The sequence below is a fragment of the Rhincodon typus genome, chromosome 19 (genome assembly GCF_021869965.1).
Source record: "Rhincodon typus isolate 14 chromosome 19, sRhiTyp1.1, whole genome shotgun sequence".
In the NCBI taxonomy this organism is placed as follows: Eukaryota; Metazoa; Chordata; class Chondrichthyes; order Orectolobiformes; family Rhincodontidae; genus Rhincodon; species Rhincodon typus.
In genome coordinates, this window is record NC_063350.1 from 19,387,319 (window position 1) to 19,394,300 (window position 6,982).

Genomic DNA, 6,982 nt, shown 5'->3' on the forward strand with positions numbered 1-6,982 from the left:
ATGACCAACAGCCTGCTGACAACACAATGTCACCATTTTGAAAATCTGAAGGATTATGAGGAAAATAATTTTCCTCCTTGTGGTCTGGACTTTTAATCTTTGGAATTTTGTTTACCCTGTCTATATTCTTTTTTCATCCATTGTATATGTGTTAAAGTGTACCCTGAAAGTGGCAACGCAGGTCGATAGAGTGGTCAAGAAGGCATACGGCATGCTTTCATTCATCGGACGGGGTATTGAGTACAAGAGTTGGCAGGTCATGTTACAGTTGTATAGGACTTTGGTTCGACCACATTTGGAATACTGCGTACAGTTCTGGTCGCCACATTACCAAAAGGATGTGGATGCTTTGGAGAGGGTGCAGAGGAGGTTCACCAGGATGTTGCCTGGTATGGAGGGCGCTAGCTATGAAGAGAGGTTCAGTAGATTAGGATTATTTACATTAGAAAGACGGAGGTTGAGGGGGGACCTGATTGAGGTCTATAAAATCATGAGAGGCATAGACAGGGTGGATAGCAAGAAGCTTTTTCCCAGAGTGGGGGTCTCAATTACTAGGGGTCACGATTTCAAGGTGAGAGGGGAAAAGTTTAAGGGAGATATACGTGGAAAGTTCTTTACGCAGAGGGTGGTGGGTGCCTGGAACGCGTTGCCAGCAGAAGTGGTAGAGGCGGGCACGATAGCATCATTTAAGATGTATCTAGACAGATACATGAATGGGCAGGGAGCAGAGGGATACAGATCCTTGGAAAATAGGCGACAGGTTTAGATAGAGGATCTGGATCGGCGCAGGCTTGGAGGGCTGAAGGGCCTGTTTCTGTGCTGTAATTTTCTTTGTTCTTTGTTCTAAACCTATTTGTGTTTTGTCTTCTCAATCATGATTGGATATGTTTTTGTTTGGTGGTTTTGAAGGGGGCGTGTTTAAGTTGCATAGTGGTATAGATTAGAAAGACTTTATTTTTCTGAACTTGTCAAAAGTAATAAATAATAAATATATAAATAATTATAATAAATAAAATTATTTTTACATTACTGCTGAAGCCTCGTGTGAATTAGGGGCGATGGTTTAGCTCATTTAGCTGGACAGCTGGTTTGTACTGCAGTGATGCCAACAGTATGGGGTCAATTCCTGCACAGGCTGAGGTTACCATGAAGGATTCTCCTTCTCAACCTCTCCCCTCAGGTTAAACCACTACCAGTCATCTCTCTGTAGGAGTGGCACAGTGGTTAGCACTGCTGCCTCACAGCACCAGCAACCTGGGTTCGATTCCAGCCTCAGGTGACTGTCTGTGGGGAGTTTGCACATTCTCCCCATGTCTGTGTGAGTTTCCTCCCTCAGTCCAATGGTGTGCAGGTTAAGTGGATTGGCCATGCTAAATTGACTGTAGCGTCCTGGGATGTGCAGTCTAGTGGATTGGCCATGGGAAATGCAGAGTTACAGGGTCAATGTGGGATGCTCTTTGGTGGGTCAGTGTAGACTCAATGGGCTGAATGACCTGCTTCCACACTGTAGGGATTCCATGATCTTCTATGAATTGCTTTTTGCCCTGAGTAATAGTCAGTCAGGCAAATTGATCATTTCTGCTGGTTTCATGGGGAATTCCAACATTTTGTCATGTTGGTTGAGTTGCAAAGTGCTGAAACGCTTTAAGAAAAGTTGCAGAAGAAAAGCATCCCTCATTTCCTCTCTCTCCATGTGGAGAAAGACAGATAAAACAAGAAAGATTGCAAGAAAGAATTCTAAAATAAGAAAAGTCCAGGTCTACATGAGCAAATTTCGAAGCAAAGATTGACCAAAACCTGCTGACAACACAATGTCACCATTGTGGTGAAACACTGGGGCATGATTATCAGCACACTCTTCCCAGTTAAGTTGTGATAGTAGAGTTAAGTCATGTTTCTGACAAAGTGTGAAAACAATACCTACGTATTCTTCCTTCCTCTGGGCATTGATACAAATACATTGATGTAAAAGATTAGCAGCAATGCATTGCTCTCATTACTTAGCCAAAGGCAATATGCCTAAGACTAGAGGTATGCTGTTAACCTGTAAAATTCAAGTCAATGCAAGACTCACATGTAGTCAAAGTAATTTCAGCACATTTTTACACTCCCGTTCAGGATTTAAGAAAACACTTGTCTTTGATAAGCATGCCATTAAATTATTAGATCATAAGAAGTAGATGTAAACATAGACCATTTATTCCCAGGAGCCTGCTGTGCCATTCAATAATCTGATTATGGCTTTATCTCCACAAGCCTTGACTCCTTTGTTGACTAAAAATTTTTCTTGAATAATATAATGAATGATTTGGCCTCTGCTGCTCTCAGGGAAGAGAATTCCAAAATTGAGAAACTCTGAGTGTAAACTGCTCCTCATCTTCATCTTAAATCGAGACTTTTCATTTTTAAAGACTGCCCCATAATTCTGGATTCCCCTACAAATGGAAACAGCTTCCCAGTATCCATTCCGTGAAGCTCCCTCAGAAGCTTATATGTTTCAAATGGGATCACTGTTTCTATACTGTTTAACCTTTCCTCTTAAGGCAATCTCTTCATTCCAGAAATCAGCCAAGTGAACCTTCTCTGAACCGCTTCCAATGCAATCCCTCCTTAAGCAAGGAGACCAAAACTCTACGCAATACTCCAGATGTGGTCACATTGAGGTCTTGAGCAGCTGTAGCAATACTCTACTTTTATACACCATTCCATTTAAAGCTAATCTTTCTCTCATCTCTTCGACATTTTTTTTCAACTGACCCTTTCCATAATCTTTTTTGACATTTAGCACAACCACCAAACACAGACATATCCATATCATTTTATTTTGTTCTTCCAACTGACTTAAAGAAACGGAGGGACATAAAAGGTAAAAAAAAATCACTCTTTATGTTCCCTTGCTTCATCAGACATAATCTTCTACTCTAACACATTTAATTCTGTATTTTTCATACATTTCTGGCTGCATTTTTGCTGTTTCTTTTGTTTTACAATATTTTTGACAGAGATATATTTGGTTGCTATCACTAATATTGTCCATGTGGTTATTTAATTCATTTCTTTTTTTAAGTAGAGAAAGAAGGGGTTAAAGGCAGGTTCAGTTGTACCAGAGGAGAAGTATTGCATCCATCCCTCCCAATACAGCTATGTCTACATAAGGAGTGACACCTATTGGAGAAGGTCTGAGGAAAATGGCCTCATCAGTGAATTGTGCCATCTGCTGGAATTTGCATTACAGACAAGTTTCACCACAGGGATGGAATCGATCATGAATCAAGGTCACCAAAGCATTGAGCGGTTGGCCTCAGGCTCATTCTGAACTGTGACAGAGGCCAGGGGCCACATCAATTAATCAACAAAGAAGATACAAGCAAATCTCTGACAAACATTCTCATCATATTTCCACGGCAAAACAGCAACAAATTCTGAGGGCTACTGCTATTTTTTGGAATTCTGCAAAGCTCATGGCATTATTACTGGTACCCCTGTGGACATCTATACACAAATACACAAAAATGTCTTCAATAGCTTTGCAGTCCATCAATGTACACAGCAGTCACAATTCTTCAATCTTAAGTTGATTGTCTTTGACTGAGTTATTTGAAGAAAAAGCCATCCTGGAACAATGGCTCTTTTAGGAAACAGAAGCCACTATCTTCAATGCTCCTTAAAACACCAACAGCAATTTATATTAGTAGAGCGCCTTTAATGAAATCGAACATCCCAAGTTGCTTCACAAGAGTATTATAACATAAAGTAAGACATATAGCCACTTAAGCAGATATTGTCAGATGATCAAAAGCTTAGTGAAGAGGTAAGTTTTAAGAAGTGCTTTAAAAGGAGAAAGCAGCGTGTAGAGGGGGAAAAATTTAGGGAGGATATGCCAGAGCTTGGAGCATAGGCAACTGAAGAAGTGGTAACCAATGATGGAGCAATTATATTATCACACAGAATGCACAAGGGGCCAGAATTAGGTGACCACATGTATCTCAGCAGAGTATGGGATTGGAGGAAATTACAGAGAGAGGACGGCCAACAAAGGAATTGAAAACATTCGAATTTTAATATCAAGGTGTTGCTTGAGTAGGAGCAAATATAGGTCAGCAAGCACATGGATGTCAGGGAAATGGGACTTGCTGCAAGTCATGATACAGGCAGCAGAGTTTTAAAGAACCTTAGATGTATAGAGGGTAGAATATGGGAAAGCAGCCATAGATCATTGCAATATTCAAGAACAGCAACTAACCAAAGATAGTACAAGGAATGTGTCATCAACAGGTTCGCTACTGAGCGTACAATTAGCAGCTTTTGCAGTAGTTCAGATCCTTTCATGGATTTGGGTGAGTAAATATTATAGTCCAATCCCACTGTGCCTCTGTCATTACTGTTGTCACTTGTATGCATCTTAAATTTTATCATCGAGAAAAGTCTAATAAGGAATATAGAGGAGGATATCTTGAGTATACTTACAGGTTTCCTCTTGAAGGCAGAAGCCTGTCTAGATTTGGCTGCATGCAACTGAGTATACATTTAACATATTTAGCTTCAGTGTAAAAGTTAAAGTATGAATGAGATTTAAACACATCTTATGCTGAGTTCCCATCAGAAGCAATAATTTAGACTGTCCTATCACCTGCAACAATATGTAAACGTTGGCAAGAGCAGGATTGTCTGTGGTAAATAGAAGTTTAGACTTAGAAACAAACAGAGCTAGGGAGGCCATTCCAAAATGAAAGGTTAAGTCAGTGCTCGCTGTCACGGATGCAAGAGAAGGAATGTGGGGGAATATAAGGGAGACTATGGATAAAAGAACCAAAATATGGGAAAGGACATTATCATTGAAATTATCATTCAGGATGCCAAATGTTTTGAAATTGATAAATTGGTGTAGAGAAATAACACAGCAGATTGGCAAAGGCAAGGACGTTAGGAAATTGGGGCCTAATTTTTCTTGCTGTGAAGAACTAAAGTAGAGAAGCCAGTCTGGAGCCTTTGGAGCATTTCGACTAACTTTGGTCTCTCTTTTATCAAGAGGAATAGTGACCAACTAAGACTAAAGTGTCAAAATTCAGTTCACTTCCAACTTCTCACCTGAGACTTGCTCAATGTCATTATCAAATGAATCTTGACATAGGTGGCCAACGAACCTGCCAGCATCAAGTAGATTGACATCCAATGAAAATGCCTGCATGACATGTGCCAAAGGCAAAAATCAACTTCATGGCTAGCAATTTTGACCCAACTGTAAAACACTGTTTTTATCCCTCACTTAATATTCCTCTCCTTTGACTTCACTAGAGAGAAAAACTGACAAGGTATAAGATCAGAATTACACCTCATCCAATCAGCTTCACAACGGGCAGATTAAGTTACAATTAGCTCCATTGAGCTTTAAAGTACGAATAAAAAATCAGTAGCAGTAAGTATGAGCTAAACTTAAGAAATAGGAGCTGGAGTAGGCCATTCCGACAATCAAGCCTGCCCTGTCATTCTCGGAGATCAGAGTTGATCCGCCCCAGGCCTCAACTCCTATTTTGTTCCAGCCCCTCATAGCCCTTCAACTCTTCGATATTGCAAAAATATATCTATTTCCTCTTTAAATACATTCAATGATCCAGCACAACTCTCTGGGATAGAGAATTCCAGATATTCACCACCATCTGAGAGGAGGAATTCCTTCACATTTCTGTTTTAAATGACTGTCCCCTTTTTCAGTAACTATATCTCCTATTACTGGAGACATCTTCTCACCATCTACCCTGTCAAGCTCTGTCAGAGTTTTTTAATGTTTTTATTCTCTTGTGGGACATGGGCATTGTTGGCTGGCCAGCATTTATTACCCATGCCAAGGTGCCCTTGAAAAGATGGTGGTGATTCTTCTAAACTCTAATGAATAAAACCCTGACAAGTTTAGCCATTCTTATCAAATCAATCTCTCCATCCCAAGAATCAATCAAGTTAATTTCATTGAAACAAGAATCATAGAATCCCTAGAGTACAGAAAGAGGCCATTTAGCCCATCAAAACTACACCAACCCTCCTGACAGTGTCCCATCCAATCTCCTTAACCCTCCACTTCCCATGGCTAACCCACCTAGCCTGCACATCCATGGATACTATGGGGCAATTTAGCATGGCCAGTCTACCTAACCCTACATGTCCTTGGACTGTGGAAGGAAACCAGAGCACCCAGAGGAAACCCATGCAAACATGGGGAGAACATGCAAACTCCACACAGACAGTCACCTGAGGCTGGAATTGAACCTGGGTCTCCATCACTGTGAGGCTGCACTGCTAACCACTGAGCCACCATGCCACCCTATAGATTCCTTAGGATCTCTTTTGAACTGCCTCCAAAAAGGATAGAGACAGGTGATGGAGCAAAGCAAAAGTATTTAGGTGTCTAAGTACATTAATAATTAAAACCAGCACAGAGCTGTAAAACATTATCACAAAGAAGTGAATGCGATATTAACCTTAATGTCAAAGGGATTGGAATTTAAAAGTGTGGATGGATATGATTCTTGGTCAGAGCCCATCTAGAAAACTATGTTCAGCTTTTGGCACCAAACCTCAAACGAACACATTTGCATTGAAGGGGTGAACCAGATCCATGAGGATATCATGACTGAAGCTGTTAGCTGATGAGACAACAAGGTGCAGGGCTGGATGAACACAGCAGGCCAAGCAGCATCATAGGAGCAGAGAGGCTGACGTTTCGGGCCTAGACCCTTCATCAGAAAAGGGGGAGGGGAAGGGGGTTTTGAAATAAATAGGGAGAGAGTGGGAGGCGGATAGAAGATGGATAGAGGAGAGGATAGGTGGAGAGGAAACAAACAGGTCGAAGAGGCGGGGATGGAGCCAGTAAAGGTGAGTGTAGGTAGGGAGTTAGGAAGGGGATAGGTCAGTCCAGGGAGGACGGACAGGTCAAGGGGGCGGGATGAGGTTGGTCGGTAGGAGATGGAGGTGCGGCTTGAGGTGGGAG